This window comes from Centrocercus urophasianus, unplaced genomic scaffold, assembly GCF_019232065.1.
Source record: "Centrocercus urophasianus isolate 14NV4802_14NV808 unplaced genomic scaffold, USGS_Curo_1.0 seq_2, whole genome shotgun sequence".
In the NCBI taxonomy this organism is placed as follows: domain Eukaryota; kingdom Metazoa; phylum Chordata; class Aves; order Galliformes; family Phasianidae; genus Centrocercus; species Centrocercus urophasianus.
Genome location: NW_024884755.1, coordinates 2,882,406 through 2,905,471, shown reverse-complemented (window position 1 = coordinate 2,905,471; position 23,066 = coordinate 2,882,406). Strand labels below are relative to the sequence as shown.

The 23,066-nt window shown below is 36.3% G+C and overlaps 1 protein-coding gene across 11 annotated transcripts in view; it reads right to left on the bottom strand.

Moving 5' to 3' along the window:
• TOX3 (TOX high mobility group box family member 3) overlaps positions 1 to 23,066 on the bottom strand; it is a 238,701-nt gene that overhangs the window by 172,660 nt on the left and 42,975 nt on the right. For 8 of the 11 annotated variants that reach the window (XM_042821637.1, XM_042821638.1, XM_042821639.1 and 5 more), the window contains one exon: positions 2,975 to 3,021. The exons of 1 other annotated variant lie outside the window; for it this stretch is intronic. The gene's annotated coding sequence lies outside the window, so the exon portion shown is untranslated. Of the gene's footprint in view, positions 1 to 1,069; positions 1,165 to 2,974; positions 3,022 to 23,066 lie in introns of all 11 variants that reach the window. 2 more of the 11 variants (XM_042821635.1, XM_042821643.1) reach the window with 1 other exon arrangement.

Below are 23,066 nucleotides of genomic sequence, written 5' to 3'. Positions count from 1 at the left end.
CGTATGCACCTGCTGCTTTGAAAAGCCCCTTCCACAACCAACAACTGAACAGCAAATGCTGCACAATGACTCGAATGTTGCTGGAGCTATGCCAGCAAAAATTACCACTCTTCAACCAAGATAAACATCATATTACTTCATTACCCTTTTAAAGCATATGCAAATTAAATCCATTATTCTTTTTTCTTACAGAAATGAAGTTCCTTTGGCTGGAATTCAGCAGCTCCCTTTGTCATCGTTGACCATGAATGGATGAACTTCATGTAGATGATGCCCATTTCCCATCTTTGAATCAAACATTAATACCATTTGACAGTAATAAATAACATTTATCACAATAGGGATCTACTAATGATTTTCCCACTAAGCTGGCTCATCAGAACCTATCAGCTGACAACTGCATAAATGAGATTAGCATAACAGCTGCCTATGACAAATGTATCTAAATCATTTTAATGCCAGCTAGCTCTTTGATCTCCCTATCACGTTGTTGCCAAAACTAAATCCATTTCTTCAAGATACATGTTGTTTATTACAGATACATGTGTATATTCCACACCATTATGTACTCCAGAGATTTTAGTAATTAAAAGAATTAAAAATACTGATTGGATACTGCTACTATAATGTAAACTTGCAACTCTGCACTTCAGAACAGCATTCCACTGCCTTCTTAATCCCCTCCTTTTTCTCCAGATTGCAGAATTCAGTGTTTAATAGCTGCGTGTTTCCCTGACACAAAAGACATGTTTTAATTTAAACACATATTAACTTCTCTTTCTGAGCATTCCTTACAGCGGCATCATTTTCATACAATTTAAACTAATTCCCAGTAATATAGGAGTTGGCTCCAGGAACATATTGAAGCAAGGAGTCATTGTGCATGTTTGTATGAATGCAAGACTGACAAAGAAAATCTCACTGGTAGTGCAGTGTATTCATGTTGTGACAGTTATTAAAGGGTTGCCTATGAGATTGTCATACAAACTCATGACAACAGACCTCAGACAAACCAAATGACAATAGCTCTTGTTGCACTTCCATAACAACACTTGTAAAAGCATCTCACCTTCCAAATACTGCTCAGCAGAAAGCCAGTGGGCTCCTCATTATCTCAACGCAGATAATCAGAGTTCTTCAGGGCCTTGAAGATAGATGGCTTCCCTGATGTCAAACACACACAAGACAAGATGTGCCTTGGTACTATAGGGAAGCCATCAGGTTCACAGCCCATAGATTAACACATGATATTGCATAAGCCATGAAGGATATAACGCACTATAGGATTGAAAAATAAATAACCACCAAGAAAACATCAAAAATCAAATTCCCCCAATATGTTTTTTGAAGTATATAATTGCCTTTTTCAAAAATATTGACCTTTATAACTATTTCACATAAAGATTAAAAAATGTCAGTTTGTATCTGTTGGCACATGTACATTTCTAAAAAAAGTTATTCTCACTCCCCATTTTTGAACCATTTGGTAGCCATCAACCAGCTGAAACATGCAGGAGAATCTCAAATGTCTGGATTAAGCTTTTTAGTGGCTTCCCACTAGCGGCATGCCTACATTTGAGAGCCCCTCACTTAAGGCTCAGCCCTGCACTTTCCCTAGACTGTACATCTTCATATATGCAACAAATTTGATTTGGAGTTCATAGAAATTTCTATGTTCTTCCCCATCTGCATTTTCAGGCAACTTCTGCTTAGAAGTAATCAAAGCTATTAATGCATAAATCATCTTAATGGCTACCATATGAATAAAAAGAATGCCAACTAGGTATCTGTGCTGAGCTCAAATGCATAGGCATTTACACAACAACTAAGACAAAGTAAATTCTGCAGTGAGTCTTTTTGCTTCAACTGACAACCAAACTAGAAATATTGAATGGCACCAGAGCTCCATTTTTATAGAAGCTGCACTAATTCACAGTGGAAAAGGTTTCTTTTAGAAACGTTAATTTTGAAAAGTTTGAAGTATTTTGCATAAGCATGGAAAACTGGCAAGTATGAGAACTAATGAGATTGCAGACTGAGATCTGTTAACAGTATTCTAGTTACAGAGCTCTGTAGTAAATATCTTGTTTTTAATGCTGTTAAATTCACAAGCACTTTGTTCTTTCTTGCATTTCAATTAAAATTCATGGGATGTTTTCTCCACATATTTTTCACGTCTGTCTGCATTTTCCATATCAGACAAATTTCTGGCCATTTATTTTTCATGTAAAATGAACAGAATGCACGGTCTTTTGTCCAAGCCTTTTGTTTTCTAAAGCAGTCCATTTTTCATGGATGAAACTGAGGTACACACTTGCAGTTTTGACAGCATTTCTTATCATTCTCTCCAGTTAGCATTGTCACCTTTCATTATTTAATTTTGAAGCACAAGGAAGGCTGATTTATATCCACGAAGTATAATTACAGGCAGATGGAGGGCTCAGAAAGTAGAAACACTGAATTAGGGCTGTGGTAAGTGCCTGTAAGCTTCTTGTGAGAAGTCCTCTCTGTGCCACTAGCTAAAAACAAAAAAACGCAGCAATTTAAACTAAATGAATCCATGCTGTTGTAGGTGCTGAGTTAATGAAAGTGAATACAAAACTAATAAAGTGCATTGGTTGTGGTTGCAACGTAATTTATGATGCTTTCAAGTACAAATGATGAAACGTGTTTGTATTAATCAAAATAATCTATGAATGCGCCATGGTCAAAAAGGCTTTTTTCTTGCTTCAAACCTCCACTTCTCTTGAAACCATTTTGACACAAGTCCACTCTGCGTTTTGAAGAGAGAAACGCTTTCTGTAGTTCTTTCATATGATAATGTACAGTATATTTTCAGCTGCCTTTTTTAAGTTTAAACAAATGGAAGGCTTATTAAGAAGATATCATAATTACATGCAGTTATTTTACTAGCTCTTATCTGAAGCAAAAGCAAGCAATTAATTTAGAACATAAATTCATTCAGGACACTTACTGAACTTGAGGGATAGACCAGCAGGAAAAAATACTGCTTCACCTTTCCTGTAGAAAGAGAGCAAACTGATTTTAGCAAGCTTAGTACCATCTACAAAAGAGCTCTTACACTTGAAAAATTAACTAGAAATTCAGAAAGCTTTAAGATTCTTTAGCAAATAGCTACAAATGCAAAAAAAAAAAAAAAAAAAAAAAATTACCTCAGTAGTCCAAAATGGAGTATGCAACTCTGACAAACAATAAAAAAGCTACTATATTAGTAGATATGCAAAACAACAGGCCTATGGGGCCAGTGGTTCAGTTCTTGCCAGCAGAAACTGAGTCACAGAAACACAAAATCATAGAGATTGAAAGTGACCTATGAAGGTCATCCAGTCCAACTTCACTGCTAAAGCAGGATCCCTACAGTAGGTTGCGAGTTCCCAGATAGATTTTGAATATCTCTAGAGAAGGAGGCTCCACAACCTCTCTGGACAGCCTGACCCAGTGCTCTGTCATCCTCAAAGTAAAAGTTGGTTCTTATTTCCAGTTTGTGCCCATTGCCCCTTGTCCTGGCACCGGGCACCACCAAAGAAAAAAAACAACCCAGCCCCATCCATTTGACTCCTGTCCATTAGATATTAATAAGCATTGATCAGATCTCCCCTTTGTCTTTTTTTCTCCAGGCTGAACAGCCCCAGATTCCTTAAGCCTTTCTTCTTAAGGGAGACACTCCAGGCCCCTAACCATCTCTGCAGCCCTCCTCTGGACTCTCTCCAGCAGTTTCCTGCATTTCTTGAACTGAGGTGCCCAGCAGTGGACCCAATGCTCCAAAGATGGCCCCACCAGAAGAAGAACAGAATTGCCTTCCTCTACCTGCTGGCCATGTTTTTTGCTTTTGTTTTTGTTTTTTCATGTGCTTCAGGATACTGTTGGCCTTCTTGAACCTTGAGGGCAGACAGATGGCTCACTGTCCACAAGGAGACACAACCAGCTCCTTCTCTTCCAATCCCCTTTCCAGTAGGTAGCCTACTGCTTCCTCAATATACCATTTTACTTTCAAATTACAGATCAATGAAGAAGTAATCACTAATAAAAACAGTGAGACTTGTTCTTCATTCTAAATGTAAACTCCAAATGGAAAGTATTATGAGCACTATTAGTGCTTATTCTATTTCCTCTGCTTTAAGCATTCAACTCTCTCAAGTGCTGATCGCCACATTCCCCCATCCCTAAGCAAGGAAAATATTTTACATGTGTTTGACATTAAGGATGAGTAGTCATACAGGAGACCATGAGGCCCTTCATGAGCTTTAAGATTAAGCATCCGCTTAAAAGTGTTAGCATATGAGTGAGGGCTTCAGAGTAAGAGCTGCCACTTCAGCTGTCACAACAGCGGTGATGTGCACCAGAACAGGAGCCCCAACCACAGTGATTGCTCCTGCATATCAGAAAGCTCTGCCCAGAGGGAATTCCTCTGAATAGGCATTTGTCCAGGTTTGAAATCACAGGGACTTGCTGAAGCTGCTGCCCTCACAGGGGAAGGAGCTAAGGAAGGCAGAAGGGAGCAGGAGGAATGGGCAATGACCACGTTCTTCAGACACTGCTTCACTGCCTAGCTCTAACCAATGCTTAGGGCACATTTCTGTTAAATGAACAACTTGGAGACTCAGGAGGGCAGAACAGGAGCAAAGTCCAAATTCTTCAGCAGTTGCTGCATTACTCACTCCAGAATGAATGGAATCTTTTGCTGGAGTTCCTCTGAGATCATCAGGTTCAGTACATTGGGAGCTCAAGGTGTCGGTTTTTAAAATCCCAGTAATCTAGAGATCATACATAATGGGTTACCTCCTGTCTTAGCCTTAATTATTATATTCTAGTCCTGATGAATCAAAGTCAATTAAAAACACTAAGAAACATGCATACAAAATCATTCACTCCTCTCTTTTTGTTAAGAGAATAAACAAGAAAAAAATGGAAGAACATTGAAAACAGTCCAAGATTTTTCCACTTTTAGTCAGAATATTGCATAGAAGCTTGTTACATATTTCAGACAAAAAAATGCAAATCCTCTTTCTCTCAAATGAAGGACAGAATTTTTGTGCTGGAATTTTTTAATGTTTTCCAAGCTACCAGTGAAACAACTGTTTTTTCTAGCAGAAGCATTTGGCGAGCACAAAAGCAGAGTAATACTTCATCTGCCTGTAGCTGTCTTCACTTGCAAATCTCAGTAGCACTAATTCATTTTGGAGAAACACTAATGATATTTTTTTCCCCTCTTGTCATCGATTGGGCTTGGAATATTTCTTTTAATGAATGTGACATAATTCATGCACAGTCACTACTGAACCTAGCAAATTCTTAATTAGTGACAATTTTGCACCTGCTGTTATGGGTAGATGGCAGTTCTCTTTAATTTAACTTGAAACCTTGATTATTCACTGGAAACTGCAGGAGACACCGATTATCTAACATGTTTCCTTAAAAGAGCATAGCAGTTCGAGCTGGATAAATACAGAAAAATCATTTTCAAGAATTTTCCAGCAATCAAAACCCCAACCCAACAAGGTACACATTGTGCCACTGCATTCGTGAACACCACCCCCTGGGTGATAATGGTACCTCAGATGCCAAAAAGTAAACACTATGGTGAGTTTGACCATATTTTTAACCTAAACTTAGTGAAGTTGGAAGAATTGTGTTTTGTACAGGACATAATCCTGTTGGAACATGTATCTGTCTCCAGTACCAAAGCCTTCTACAGAGATATCTGAAGCATGAAACACAGCTATCGTGCAGTAGCTTAGGAAAGACATTGTGATTGGAAGAAGGAACACAGAGTTGAGCACAGGGCTGCTGAGTATATGTATACTCATAACTGCACAATTTTCTTCTTTCTATATTCTACACTCAGGATATTAAATATGTAGGTGGCCCTGAAAGTAACACCTCCTGTTTATTACAGTCACCACCATTAACAATACATTTTTTTTTTGTAATTAAAATTAATACACTAGATCTCAGTTACCTTTCACCTCCCTGCAATGGGAGGAGCAATGACCAACCTGGCTCTACTAGGATTCTTTTTCCATCTCAACAAGAAAATCATACATGCATACTGAAATAGTTTCAGCTGCATTATTTTGCCTCCCCCCTCTTTCTAGGGGTATAAACATATCCATCAAAAATAGGCAAAAACTCCACAAGAAAGTGCACATAGAACACAGTAGAGCCAAAAATACGAGAACAAGTAGGTACTGAAATCTAATTATTTTCCTGACTCAGTCTGTCTCCTCACTAAGCTGTTAATTACTCTCTAGATAACTGACATTACAATTAAACTGAATTCACAATTGGAATAATCATAGAAAAAACTTTCACTTCATAATTATTCAGATACAAAGAAAATTAGACAATGAAGAGTTACATATCCAAGGATTGCTTTTAAAACTAAGGAAATCTATTTAGTAGATACAGAACTAACGGCACGAACAAGCATTCCATGATCTTTCTTGCAAGTTATCAATTCTGTGATCTCTAAATTGGGAAGATTACATACTTGTACAGTTCTCATAGTATCTGAGGCAAAAAGGGACATAACTTAGGGTTGGTCAGATAGTACTGGAAACTGAATGCAGGCCATTGTAACCATGTACTACATTAACAAGAATTCCATCTCTCATATGACAGTACAGCCAAATAACAAACTGAATTTGCCCTGAACAACTGAGTTTGTCTTTTAAGTAATAAAACCTTCAAGTGCCACCAAGATACAGTGCACACTAGAGAGCAGCAGAGAAGTTTATTTACATTGAGTGTATTTGTGTAAAGGAGCACCTGTCCTGTGTTTGTCTTACAGCCAGAGTAATGTTGAGCTAGACATGCAGACTAGGACCCTGTCAGCTGCTCCTGACAGCTCACATTCTTCAGCAGCCTCTGCATCAACTATATCCTTCTGCTGATGGGGAAGCAAAGCCACAGCATGAGATTTCCTCTTGAACATATTCAAAGATCAAACTTGGTCGAGAATCTTAGAGTAGCCATCTCCATACAGACACTTCTGTCTATGAAGATAGTGGTTTCATCCACAAGAAAAAACATTTCTTTGACAAGAAAACACAGGTATTACAATCAGGGTTTTCAGATAGTCACAAGGTGTTACAATAACTGTGCTTGAAGATTTTTACAAGTTTCCTCAGAACAGTATTTTGGATCTTAATATATAGCAGAACACTATGAAAAAGGAACTATGCACACTTAACATCAGTTTAAAAACTGTCCTTGATAGCAGGTTGTGCCTGCATGCTGGCTCAGCTTTAGGAATTCAAGTGTCACACGGAAAATAAATTTGCGTTCTTGAGTATTCAGTTTCAATGGGTGACTATGATGAACATAGACAGTGAATACAAAAGAAAACACTGAAAAATGGGGCACTTGCTCTTCAAGCTTCTAATAAATCTACTTAAAAGTGTTTTCTGCTGACTCAAGGATTGCTGATGTGGATTAGAATTCAGTTTTAGTATACACCAAAAAGCAATGAGTGTCAAGATGCCAGGATTTCATCTCACTATTTCTGATCTAGGCAATAAAAGGTCAGTAAGACTCCTCAAGACATGCAGAAAACAACTTTTTGGCTGCTGCAAAGCAGCCATGAGAATGTCCTCACAATAAATGTTTCTATCCATTTTCAACCATATAAACGTGTGTCAATTTTTCAAACCTATGGGAGAAAAACAAGCTGCTTCTCCACTTCATCTGTTGTTTAGAAAGTTGCTGCTTTGTCTTTAGAGCTCTGTTGATGCTGCTTTCAGCAAGCCAGAACTCCATTGTTATAGCCTCTCTTTTCATTTGCCTCAGGGGACTGAAAGGATGGTACAGATGGTAAACAAACGTGCTTTATAGTTTTTGAGCTTAGACTGAGAAATTCAGATTAGTTTTTCATTTCTGGAGTGCAACTAAGCAAGGAGATTACCCAAATTTATAATCATCTGGTTCTCTGCTCTGTGCAGCTCTTCCACATTTACAGTGTCTAGCACAGATTTTTCTCAGTCTCAGAAAGTTGACTGGCAAGTTTTAAAAATTCATTATGTTCCTAAAATTCATCAGGCTATTATATATGGTGCATGATATATGCATATACCTGAATTAGCATGCACTAGTCCAGTTCATAACTTGAACAAAAGGCAAAACAGACATATGCTTCCTTCATTGCACCCTGTAGCTAGATCTCCATCTGCTGATTCCTGACAAGATGCTATTCTCAGTTTAGATCTTCAAAAACAATGAAAGACAACTTGTTTCAACTCTAAGAATAGCTATCCACATATCTGACCAACATAGATCTAAACAGTAGCATGTAATTAGAAAGGGACAGATTTCAGTGAAGTACATTTTACAGAAAGATACTGCAGTGAAACATGAAAGCTTTGTAATTGTTAAAACAATTGTGTAAGTGTAAGTTACTTCTAAAACACATTACATACTTGATCTTTGCTATGTGGCACAATAAGAACCACCAAACTCAGAGTCTACAGTGGTGGAACTAAATACGACGGCTGCATCCACCAAGTCAGAACTATTAACTACACTAGCTATATGCAATTCCTCAGGCTGCAAATCAAAAATTAACTCTGGAGATTAAGCCTATTTCCTGCAGACATCACCACTTCTTAAGCAAAGATGTTAGGAGCCATACACAAAAGTGAGGAAACTTGAAAGATCCAATTTCTGCTTGGAGACTAGGCAGCAAGACTGCAAGTCTTAGATTGTGAATTTATACCATACTTAAAAAGAAAGAACCTGAACTTCTTTTCACATTATTTAGGATAATAAACACTAAACCTGTTAAATAGCTCACGTTACAACTTTAAATATTAATTTCATATCTCATGTTGTTGAAGTAGATTGATCCACTGAGAGATCTGTACTAGATCTGCTACCACCATGAAAGTTTTCAGTTCCGCCCACCTCATCTGCCTTCCTCACAAGTCTGTCATTGTGATGCAAGGAAAACAACATGGCATTTCACATTATCATAAAATACATCTTAGAGCAATAAATTGCTAAGATTTTATCTAACATTTTTGATCTGGAAGCATAGAGTAATAACGAGATCCATTATTGAGAAACACTCAAATGTAATACAGGGCAAGATAACAACCCTAGATTTTCTATTTTAGAATGGAAAGAGGACACAGCTATAGTACTAACCCAGCCCACAAAAACAAGGGGCGTTTGCTGAAAAGAATTAAGAGTATTTTAGCCATAATATTCATACTCCTGTACAGCGAAATAGGTGGGTCTAGAGTTCAGACTCCCAATAGCCTACATACCACAGCTGAAGGTAATTTCTCTAGCATCTCTAGTCTGCAACAGGATGTTTCCTATTTTTCACTGTACAGAGTTTCTCCACAAGCCACTGGAGACTATGATTTTGTACACAGTTGCTCACCATCCAAAGTTGATCATATCACTCAATTTACACAGCTTTTTGCTTATAAAGACTTTATCGAATACCCAGGTATTTGAGGAGTGTTTTCAGATTTCTAAATGTCCAGAACAAACTCCTTTTATTCAGTCTAGGCACTGGAGTACTCATGTGAAAAAACTGGTAAGGTTTTCACTGTACTATTGTTAGCTTTCATCATACATTTATCAGCAAGTCTTCAATTTCATCTCTAAATTACAGAGCTAGGACTTTCTGATAGGTACAATTGCTGCTGCTCAGTTTACTGCCTCCCATCAGTCTTTGATTGCTTCATGACTTTTATTCATCACAGCTTCAATTTATGCCTTGCGCAGAGTGACCAGAACTCAGGGGAAAAAAAGGGAAAAAAGCAGCAAGAGATTGCTTTAGTTAACTCTTTATTCTTTCAGTAAGTAAAGAATGGAAATGTATACATAAATATGTTTAAATTTTGTAAAGGTGATAACAGCTGAATAAGTAGTACACAAAAATTGACTGAGTTTCTCTTCCCTGACACTGTTTTGCAAACATTCATCTTCCATTTGGACCTTTCATAAAACTTGCTTTACTTTAAGACTGATCAGAAATCCATTACTTTTCTGCCCATTTATTTATAGAAGGGTTATTCCTGCACCAACGTGTTTTTATAACACATTTATACAGGCTGAAACCACTCCTCCAACTTCATAAAACTCTGCTGAAAGGCAAGCCACCATCTTAGCAGTACTTGAACATAAGATCCAGGAGAACCCAAGAACAAGGCAACAATTCTATACCTCTTCACACCCCTGTCAATAATAACTGTTTTTGTACCTGTCAAAAATAACTGTTTCTGGTCTGGACCTCTTAGGTTCTTGTCTTCAGATCATGTTAACTATTGCTTACTGAAGTATAGCTCAAAACTGAAAGTTGAGTTATGCATTAATGTAGCAGTACTAAGTACAACATATTACATCACATCATGCATCTCAAAAGTGATATTTACTTATATCAGCCATGATAACTACGCATTAAAAAATTAAACATAGAAGTATGTTTGCCACAAGTTGGGTAAGCTGATTTAAGTGTGTAGTGTATATGCAGGGTGTCCTTTCAACTAAAACTGTAAATCAATATGTTTCATTAACCTGAGCTAACAGCAATGATGTAGCAGAAGCTGCCCTATGTTTTAGTTTTGTATGAAAGATGAATCCTTTAACAGCCATGTAAATAGCTCACAAGCCATCAAAAATACAAAGCCAAGCAGATATCACCTGTATAAACATCATAACGTGGAAAAAAAGAAAACTAAAACAAGTTTCACAATTCTACAGACAGTACAGAAATAAGTAGCAACACATGGCCACATCACTTACTCTCAAGAAACAGATATTTTTTACTTTTAAATTATTTAAAAACTTCATTCAAGTATTACATCATCAGAAACACATTTGTTTCCAGAGCCAGAGGGAGAACTTTTCCTAAACATTTGAACTCTCTACTACTCCAAAGTTAGAACAATCATGTTAGTATAAACTTTATTAAACTTAAAGACAATCTTGCAGAGATCTCAGCATGCTCAGGACATACAAGTGCATCAAGGGAGCAAACATTGAAGGCCCTGCCCTTCTATGTAAACCATGCAGTCACTGAAGACTTGCTCAGTCTTGACTGAGCACAAAGAGAAGGCAGCTGCTATTCCAATTAGTTCATCTCACAGACTGGTGCTGCCAGAAAACTACAGAAGGACTAAAAAGTATGTGTAAATTAAGCATGTATGAACCCCACTGCATTCAGAAACAGCAAAGTGTAAAGTTCTTCTGGTTTGCAGACATAGTAAAGCCCTTTCCACCTTTCTTAACAGGGAACCTGCAGATCAGGCATAAACTGATGTTATTCAGAAGTATGCTTTCCTAATTAAGGATCCAGCAAGTTAGGAAAAAAAGACATGAAAACATAAGGGGACAGACACCTCCCTCATCCTCCCCTTGGGGGAAGCCACTCATGACCAGCCTCCACCTGGACATTTAGCCATCAATAACAGCCCTTTGGCTGTGGCCGTAGAAGATCACCTGAGGTTATGAAGTACACACCTACTGATTGCTTGATAAAAGCATTCTTGGAATGATCAAGAAGTTATTTAGCTTACACTTGAATATGTCAAAGAAAATTAGATATATTAGTATATCTTCACTACCCAGATCAGGAATCCTGTATATATTGTGGGTTTGTTTTTTTCAGGTTTACTTGTGTTGAAGTGTTCCCAATGCTTGCTCACATTTGCCTGATTTCAGGTAGAACCTGAATACTGCATCTGCAAAACATTTATTAGTATTTTACACTTATTTGGACTCCTATTAAAACCAGTATTTAAAAGTGCACTGGTTCTACTCCTATAGAAGAATTGGTAGCAATTATTTTCCATCCATCTTACTTTTAGCTCTAACCGGATGTGTGAAAAAGGGACAAAGGTAACAAAGGTAACTAACAGAGGTTATTTTAATAACAGAAAAATCACTTCATGATTGATCATTATACGTATCATATTGCAGCATGAGATCATACATAATACCAGCATGAGAGAATCTGTAATAGCAATATGAGGGCACTGCTCAGGGGTTTAGTGTGTGGAGCGAATAATGGTAATGACAAAGGTGAAAAAATCATGGAATAAAGAGCCACAATTAGAGATACCTTTTGAAACGGAAGAATAAAGGCTCAGAAAGTGGTATATTTAAGTACTTTTACACGTGGTTGAAACTTTTATATCCTGATCAAGTCTCAGTTTTTAATGAGACACCACAGATGAAAAGGGGACAGAAATAATTTTGAATGAACAATCAGGGGTGTACTTGAAAATCAGGAACGTTTGAGGGGGTTTAGGGAAAAGCATTTAACAGAACTCTGCTACAAAGGTTGAAAATGGCTCTCACATTTAATACCACTGTTCAAATAGCTGTAATTTCATCTATATCTTTTATACAAAACTTGTGCCAAGAAAGCGGTGTTGATCTAAAATCACAATTTAGCTAAGATACATACATCACTAGAAATACTTGCACAATATTTGCCTTAAATTCATTTAGTATCATAAGAAAGTGCCAGAATTACTTGCAGCAATTATACAACAGATGCCACAATTTCAAATTACTGTGAAATAACAGTGCTGTACCTATTTATCAATTCATCTTCAAATGTTGTCCTACTTATTTGCTGCATGGAAATTGCAGTTTAGATATAGTAGGTGCCCATACTTTTCTATAGGCGTTTCATTTGAAGTAAGCCTTGCCTTCATCAGAATACAGCAGAAGCATCAATTGCATAATCTACAATTCATATGAGGCAAAGGGCATCTCAGGAAGGTATTTCAACAGCAAATCGAGCTGGAAGAAAATGTTTCAGTCCAATTCACAAAAAAATGAAGAGATATCGTTTCAACCTGCATATTTCAATGCTCCACGAGCAAAAATGGATGGAACAATTTTACACCTATAACAATAAACCTACCAGTAAAAAATAAATACTCAAGCACTAAGAATCCGAAACCACCTCTTTTGCATTATTTATCTGCAAATCTTGAAAGATCTGTGCTCTTTGCTATTTTGCCCTCCTGTAAAGTATGGCATCTTTGAGAAAAGTTCTCCACAAGAACTTAAAGGACTTAATAACAGGGCTGAAAACTTTACTGGAACATAAGGAGCAATTGCAAGCAGTGATATACGGCACTGCTCATGGTGCCACGAGCAACTAAAAAAAAAACACGTGTTATAAGAAAAATAGTATAAAAACCACTGTCACATTTAAATCCATAAATAAAACTCCTTTTCCATGAAGAGCTCATCTTGCAAATTCTGGAAAATAACAAAAGCAGTCATGTATAGGAAGTGAAATTCAGTAATATATCAGAAAATAATTCTGTGAGGAATTGATGGCTTTCTCTCATGAATTATCTGCACATTTTGTAGATTTCACTTGTTAAAGTCTGGTTAGTAAAGGTAACATCTACCTTCTTAAAACTACCTCATTGCCAGAAAACTTGGTGCAAACATGACAACTATTGCAAAACAGGGATTTTCTGTCTCTGACAATGCAGATCTACTTTAACTTGTCACAGACATCAAGTCTGGTTTGTTTGCCAAATCAGTATCTCTGGAACACTTGCTCCTCTCTGAGGTTTTTTGACTTGAATGCAGTTTGTTAGCAAGAAAATACTGTTTTTTAGCAGATAATTTACCAACATGAATTCAAAGCATAAAAGAAAATGCATCAGTCGTAAATATATTTTGGCTGTTTCTTCTTGAAAACTGATTTACTATATGAATTCTTCAAATGTGCTATATTTGTGCCATATTTGAATTGGACATTATTTCCATTCCCAGTAGACTGAAATGTAGCCCTACCTACCTTGACAAAATGCACTCAACACCTGTTAGAGGCACAGATTGTGATGTTCAGCCTGCATTTACTACTCTGCTGTCTTCTTGTGTCTCCTTCTGTAAGCTAGCAGTTGCCACTTCTCAATGAATAACATTTTAGTTTAATGCATCTCTGGTTTGATCAATTATAAGACTGAGACAGAAGTCTTGCTCCCTACCATAACTGTGCTGCCAAAGGTGCTACTGGTTCATCAGCACAGAACTTTACTAATTTATGGTATACAGCTTCAACTCACTACAAACTTAACATAGAATCCAAAGGGACTCAGAAGGAAGAGCCTCTCAAGTTGGATAAGAATTTTATTTCTAGTGTTCTCTGAAGGGAAAGCTATTTTCATTGGCATATAGCAATAATGCCAATGGAATACAGTATGAAAACATTTAAACATGCATAAGAGTAAAAGATGGTCCTTCTGTGAGCAGCTCTTACATCCATCCTTCAACAGAGAGGTACAGCACACAGCCAAAGAATCAAATCACTGATGGCAAAGGAGTAAAAGCTCAGAAACAGCATAAGTGGGGTGGATGTGCATTTCCAATAACAGCAACAAATACACCAAAAACCACAATGAAGTTTACAGTATCTTGGCTCAAAACAACTCACAATTGCAGTAACAATAAATGCAGTCTCTTACAGGGTAGCAGCAGTAGATGAAGTTTTCCCAAACCTACTGTTTTGCCATATCTCATTCAAATGCACATACTTAATTCCAGTCATTACACATAGCTCATCTCTTAAAGTTAGAATATTATTATATTATAAATCTTATTAGTAGGACTAAGTGTAACTTAATTTGGAAGGGGGAAAATCTTTTGAAAATTGCTTTTTATTTAAAGTTCCTTGTGAAATACAGCCTTATAATGAAATCCTTCTTGTTCCCAGTATACTGCCAATTCAAATGTTGAGAATTATAGCCCACGGTTCCATTCTGTTTGTAGTACAGAGTTTCTGGCACATTCTATTTTTATTTTAATTATTTTATTCTTGGGAAAAGAGTAAACAGATTTATTGTCAAGGACTCCAAAGGCAATATTATTGTAGTTCTAACAGGTAAATAAACCAATGCATTTCTTCAAGCCATAAAGCAACAAACTGCACTTGGAGAAAATAGATCTGGAAAACTGAAGCAGAAGAGTTCAGAGGGGAGTTACAACCTCAGTGCTAAGAGCACATGGGTTGCATGCTGCTGGAAGAAAACAGCTAACTAGTTCTTATTATTGGTTCAGGTTCTGCAATACACCAGTAATCTGGATTAGTTCAAAGTATATTCTAGCCTTCAATTTATCAAAATTATGAATGACAGGAAACAGTTCCTTCATCAAGTCATTGAATATTTCTGTAAAACTGAGGGTGAGAGGCAGGGAGCAAATAGATTTATAGGCAACATTTCTTTACCCTTACCACACATGCATATGATTTACAAGAAATAAGTAAAGGTTATCAGATCACTGAAGACGACATGAAAACAATGTTTCACGTTTTGACATCTTAACATTTTTACATCAAATTCAAAATACACTCAACCACAAAAGAGGTAGATAGGATGCAATTCTACACATCAGAGAAATGGAGCCCTTCCTGGATTGCCACAGAGCAGCAATTCAGCAGCACATCAGTTTCTAGAACAGGACATTAAAAATTACTGTTATTCATTTCAAATTGCTGTAGACAATTATAGAACTTAATTGCAGAGTTGGAAACACTCCAGCTAAGAAAGGTGCTAATACCTTTCATCTTACGAAGTGACAGGTGCTCTTTAATGCTTTTAGCATACTGTTTTCTAGCACCATGACAAGACTCAAATTTATGACCAATTTGAAGTAAAGAGCAAGGCATCTTATGATAATATCATTATCAGTGAGATTTTTTTTCTTCAAGGTGTACCATCTAAGCATGCACGGTTAACAAGACTGTAGCACAATTGGAGTTGGGTTACCATGTTTTTGTTGTCGAAGATAAGTGGGTAAATACATCCCTACATTGACCCAAGAAAAGTACCATCAACAACGTGGAACTGCATGCAGCTTCTCAAGTGCTTCTTGTTTTGGTCATTTTTTGTTGTTGTTGGGTTTTTTTTCAAACAGATTTCTGCCCAGATTTCTAAATCACTTGGCATATATGTTCAGAAGAGATTGCTAAAACTCAACTCCAAACACTTGCAAAAGCATAGAGCCACACCTCTCATTGCTTAAGCCCACTCACCATGTGAGCAATGGCCTTCATCACAGCAGAACAATGAGAGCTGTAGGGAGTAACTTTCTCTCTTATACAGAGTAAAAACTCCAGCACAGGGACCTCCTAGGCACTTCTCATATGATTTGTCTTTTTGCATTTCTGCTTTTTCGTTGGCCCATTCTTCCTCATATTGAGTTGAGGAAGTCAGATTTGAGGGTTCTTCTATGTCAACATACTATCTAGAGCATTTCTTGGGTTTTGTAGTTAAATATTGAGGTTGACAAGGTGTATCTACTTTTTTTTTTTTCCCCCTCAACATACACTGAAGAGAAGTAAAAACTGGATTTAACCACTGATCTATGACCCAGGCAGATCTTCTCTGGATTGATTGTATTCTGCTTAAAAGCCTTAGTCTTAAACTTAATTTTTATAAAACTGAACAAAAAGCTGCAGGAAGAGTCTTTTATTGTGGACAGACACTTCACATGTTGTTGCCAAGTTCTAAATCTGAGCTTAAAGCTGTTTTGTTTGCTCCTGCAGTCCTAGCTGCGTAATCCCAGAAAAGCTACTCAGCCTGAGTATGGGAGGAGGAAAGGCAACTCAAGCTTTACATCCTCTGTTCACCAATGAAAACCATTAACATGCATTTAAGTGCAGCCTTCCAGTACTGAAAAGGATCTTAAAAACAGGAGTGGGACAGACTTTTTGCATATTCTGACACAGGACACGAGGGATGAGTTTTAAATTAAGAGAGAGGAGATTTAGTCCAGATATTTGTAAGAAGTGTTTTACTCAGGGGGCGCTGAGGTGCTGGCATAGGCTGCTCAGAGAAGTGGGGATGTTCCATCCATGGAGGTGTTCAAGGTCAGGTTGGATGGGGCCCTGGGTAGCCTCATCTAGTGGATTGGAACTGGGTGAGCTTTAAGATCTATTCTCACCTAAGTCACTCACGATATCCAAAAAATAATATGCTGATGTTAGGCATTCTTTTTTTATGCTCTTATAATCTGTAATGACAGTAAATCACTAAAGAGATTCTGATCATTACAAAAAAAAAAAACAATCAAAAAGCACCATCACAATGAAACCAAAACAAAAAAAATAATTCTGCATGTAATGAATTTTGGAAATCTCAACTATTTTATGGTTAATAGAGCTTTGTACTTGCAGAAGGTTAGTCTCCCACTGAGCTTTCTATGTAGCTATCAGATACAAAATCCTAACCAAGTTACTCCTCCTATAACAGAATTTCTTTCAATAAAAGGAATAGTCAAGGAATTAGAGAAAAAAACATTTAGAATAGCACAGATACTAAAAATTAAGAATGCATTAAAAAAGATAGCTTGCAAAGTCAAACCTTTAAATTAGGAAACAACGAAGTTAATGAATATCCTGCTTCATTCAGTCCAGAGTATGGCAGTTTGCTTAATGAACAGCTCTTCAGTATTTTGTCATTGGACCAAAAATGACTGATTTTACTTATTGCACACTGTTTAAAATAGTACTCTGGAGTCAGTTATTTTTTCCACGTATTTTTTTTTTCAGCATTCATCAGTATTCTCTCCTACAATTTCCCAAGCATGGAACAGCACTGAATTCTCATAATATTTCATGAATAATATTTCATGAATATTCATGTTATTCCCATGATCTGGTCTTTGACATGAGAGTTTGTTGCCACCTGAACAATTCATTATAGTTTTTAGGTGAGATTTTTAAGACAGAAGTATTTCTAACTACACAGCCCCGAAGGAGATATATGGATATAAAATCAGAAGTATAACTGAAATAGTCTTTGATAGAGTCACACAAACACCAGAGATATCAGTACAGCTGGAATTCTGACTGCAGCTTGACAACTTAAACAGCAAAAGCAGAGACATCAGAATTCAAATACCCTTCAGAGGTCAGCACGAATTTTATTTTTAAATTCTTTCACCAATTTTCTACTACTAACCACCTCAAAATTCACACTTATATCCCAGTTCCTGTATAATCCCTTTATCTCATCCAATCATTTGTTTCCCATTTTACTGCTTTTTCATACCCACATTAGAATTCAGATCAGCACTGGATTATTCATCCAATCCTCAGTCTTGCTAAGCATGTTTGTTCCCCCCTCTCATGGCTTTCTCTTTTCTTCCTCATAATAGTTACTTCTGTCACCTTTTTTTTGTGGTTCTAATTAGTAGTTTGTCTTCAACTTTTTTTTAATCTCATTATCTAATCTTAATAACAAATAGAGCTGATAACACCAAATATAGAGTTTCTTATTAATAGAAAATTCACAGGTGATGACGGCTGCAGTTCCTATAGCCTCTCCCAAACTTTATTAAGATTGAATTGTTTTCATACATGAATAAACTCACTTCATAAATCACTGTGCAAATAGATTGCAACATAAAATGTGCTTCAATGTTTTCATATTCCTCCCAAATGGTGAGGAGCCAAGTTAACTGAACAGAGAAACAAACTGTTCTCTACTATTGGAATCTTGCAAATCACCAAACATTGAACAACACAAGCTGTGGACTAAAACAGGAATTAAAAGGTACACACTGCTCCAAGTACAACAGATCTAATGAGGAGAAACTTTAAAAACAGACAAAACAAAAGCAATTTGGAGTTTCAGCTTTCAGATAATGACCGAAATTTAATTATACTGACAGAGTTTTTCAAACATTACTAGAACTTTGCACTTAGACACATGTAATTTTTATCTTGAAGTCAATGAAAATTACATATGCAGATCTAAGAGCAAACCTAATTTCCTTATAGTGCTAATAAAAGAGTATGCAACTGGATGCCAGAATTAGATTGCAAGTTGTAGCTAGATTATACCGTACTAAACAGGTTATTCAACGCTCCTTCAACAAGTGACAGATCTTCTCAGACTGCAATTTCACAGTAGACAATTATATTCTTATTAATTGCATAACTTTTTTTTAATAAAAAGTGAATGGAAGAAATCATTTTTTGTCCATTCACCATACAACTTAAAAACAGACTTATTCAACAACATCAGTTAGTGACTGAAAAATGAATGTAAGGATCCCAGTTCCATTTTCAGTCACAAAACATAGAAACTCATCTCTGACAGACCAGAACAAAATCTAGCTGGGAGAGTAATTTGTCAAACATTTAGCTGTAAAAATAGAATGAGCTCTAATATTTCAAATTCAATCATTAGTAATAATCTTGGAATGATTCTGTTCCAAAGAAAAAAAAAAAACCCAACTTCCAGGTTTTATGAGGCTATTTGAGATTTCACGATGGAATCTCTAGCATAGTTCTATCCCACATAATACTTTTGCCTCTCAGCTGGGTATCTAATTCACATAATGTTACATAGACAAGTATTACATATGCATTTCTATGGAGCAGCTGAGTTTACTGCGGCATCAAAAGCTTTTTCAGTATTTTCTTGTACATTGTTCTTGCCACTCAATATTTATATAATCAAAACAGTCATTGTAATACCTCAATAAATAGACAGGTAGATAGGTGTAGGTTTATAGAAACATTTTAAGAAATGTGGAGCACAATTTTTGGCTGATTATCACTGCAAAGAAGGAAATATACAGCTTTACCATACATCACTAATTACTTGAAAATGTTATTACTAGCTTTTGTGCTTGAAGACAGAAAGAATTCTTCATAAAAGCTCTTGGCAAAGCTAAGAAGAAACATTTTCCATATATCTGTAAAATAGATGTCATTTCTCCTATTTCTTTGGCAAGTCCTTTAAGATGACTCAAGCCAATCTGTTGGATCACACACTCTATTTGCAAATTCAGTCATGTTCATACTATAAAGCTCCAGAAAAAAAGATTTTGCAGCGTGAAGAAGAGTTGTGCCCTTTCTGGCCAGTAGAAATGGAATAATACTGAACAGATAGAAGGTATTTTAGGTATTTTCAAAAGACACAAGAAATAAAACAATGCAAATTCCCAGATGTTTCTAACACTTAAAACTGAACAGTAACGGTGATTTCCAAAAGGTCAAAGTAGGGAAATATTGCTCTGAGATTTATTCTACTACCCCTTAGGATGAAATAAGTATCTGAGTTTCACTGACATCAGAAGAGAAGTACCTATAGACCTATGCAGAGCGTGGATTTTACCCAGTAAGTTGAATTAAGCCCAATTTGTCTCAAAGAACTTTATTGAAAGAATTATCAAAAACCAATTAAAGTTGCCTGGATAAAGCCATATTAAAGGTGCAGTATGGATGGATCTGACACATCTGCAAAGCTAGGCAATACTTGGCATTCTGGGAACCAAAACCAGCAGAACTGAGCAAAAAAATACCAGAGTTAAGAGCATAATTCAAGTATCAGCATTTCCAGGAAAGAAGCAATTAAAAGAAATATTGAAGTACATAAACAGTTTTGTCAGACTTCTAAAGAGAAAAAGTGGCTTTTACAGAGCACAGGAAAGATCAGCTTAGATAGGAAACCTGCTGCTGGGAAGGAAAGAAGCGCACTGATATCATCTCAGACATTTGTGTTCTGTGCTGGATAATGTTTCAGAGAATTAAGTCATGCTATGCAGTTACATATAGAAAACATCAAATTCTCTGAAACTGAAACACATCCCACTCCTTTTAACTGTCATTATATTTTTGTTTGAATGACAATGTGTCAGTTACATATAGGAAGTTACACACTCTTCTCACAGTGTTTCTCATTAAAGTATGCCTGGCTGAGTACTGGCAAAAGAAAAAAAGGATGAAAATTAAGTCAACTAAATTAAAGACTGAAATTTATTCAAAACAGTGCATTTCACATCTTTCTAAGATTCCTTCCTGCAAAAAAAAAAGAAAAACCTTAAAAAATTGAAAACATTGAAAAAATTTTCAATAACTTGCTGGATTTGTGTTTTGCTTTGAATAGATTAGGCATCTTTATCATCCCAAAAAGAATATGACAGTCTCTCCACTACTTAAAAAAACATTTTTATGTATAGTAATGCATTCTTATGGGATTTTGTGTAAGATGTGAAAGATTGCTAATGACTTCAATAGATTGAAGTTATTTGTGCCAGCAGAGTGAAAACAGGTTGAGCTTTTAATAACTGAAGTCAAAATTGAAATTTAACTTTTAACTGAGCTAACTAGCATGCTATAGCTAAAGCACTGTACATGAAACCTTGGAGAATTCATCACAAGCATACTATCACATCCAACAAGCCTTACATAAGGTAATTTCTTCTGATGACAGCATGCAGTCACTACTAAAAAAAAGCAGAGTAAAGTAGCTGAATGTTGGCAACAGTTTACAAGAATATAAAAATTAAATGTTGTGTTAGAAAAGCAAGAAAAGGGTTTCACTATGTCATCTATTATTCGTTATTTCATTATGTCATGTCTCTAAATATTTCTCCCGCTGCAGTTAGTGCTATTTCTTTTGATGATCAGTTTTGCTCCAAGCCAGTGTTACTACACAAGCTTGATTTGTCACAGACAAACTTTTTTCTTGGTCCCTAAATAAGCTTTTATATATTCTGATGAGCATTATCTTGTTAAGAAAGTAAAGAGACTATTCTTATAAAATGTAGCTTCTTGTTTAAGTACTCTTTTCTACTTGTTGTCTCTGAGTGTGCTCAAATGAAGATATTATACTAATGCCTGCAACTATGTCATTTACCTACAGCAATTTATTCAAGGTTTCATCATGCTGCTTTGAGTTTACATTTAATGAAGACCATCTGAAGTGTCCCCATTGCAGCTGCAGGCTCTGTAGAAATCCTAGCGCAAGAGGCAATATGCTGTATTGTGATGCAGATTTGCTTAAGAGTGCATCTGCAGCAACAAGATCATTTCCCATGGTCTTCACTGTATTTCTTCTATTATTCATGGAACACAATGTAAATGAAGCTATAAATTTTACCACATACTAAATGTAGAAAGATAATGGAAATTGTGAATTATGAATGAATCACTGTTATTGTGATTCCTCAAGGATTCTGATGTAGATGATTATACACACACAAAGACACTGTAGCTAAACCTCTTTATATTGATCTTGAAAAATGATCCTTAGAATATTATAATTAATATACAGAATTCATAGATTTGTTTTTCATGACAATGCTAAATACAACTAACCGTCAAAGGCAATTACATATCAATGCATGCTACCTAGGGGCAGGCAAGCATACTTTTATTTAGGATTGCTGAATTGGGAGGAGAAAGATAATAGCTCACAAAAATGTGTTTCCCAGCTACCCACATGTGTGCTTTCACATTTAAATAAGCCACAGGCAAAAGTTTGAGGAGTATTTTGTAGTGAACACATTCATATGGCAAGTAATAAGCGGTGTTTTTCTGTAAGATGGCTGGAAATGGAGCCTTTAAGTGAAAGTAGTATTCTTCTGTAAATTACACAATCAAAAAAACCTACAAATACCAATCTCTTTGCCCGATTTCACATGATAGCTAGAGGCATTAATTCTTATACTTTCCCTTTACGAATAGTTCCATTTGAGATATGACCAAGTTCAGAACAGTTCTGGTTTAACCATGTTTGGAAATTAGTAAAATTATACACTACAACAGCTCTAGCTATAATCAACACCTAAGCACTTATTAAACCTCGGGGCAAGTTTGGATCCCCCCCACTTGGGAGCAGAAGCCGATGCATCATTTTAAAATAGCTTAGATCCTGAATTTCACGTCCCATGTGGAATCTCAAGAACCTGGTTCATTTCACAGAACAACCTTGGCTCCATAGAGCAATTGACCAACTCTCTTTTTAGTAAACTTTATAGAATCACAATCATAGAATCGCAAGGTTGGAAAGGACCTACAAGATTATCTAGTCCAACCATCACTTGTTGACCTGAATACAATTACTTATCTAGAGAGGGAATAAATAAGACATTTAATAATTTATTGTGACATGTGCTTATGACCAGTCAGATCACTACAGAAAGTAAACCAGAATAAACAACAGCACTCTATTTCCAACATACTTCAAAATTCTGTAATGGACAAAAGAGAGCAACTTTAAAGCAACCTCAACAACCTGCCAGCATTTTTGCCAAAATATTTTTAA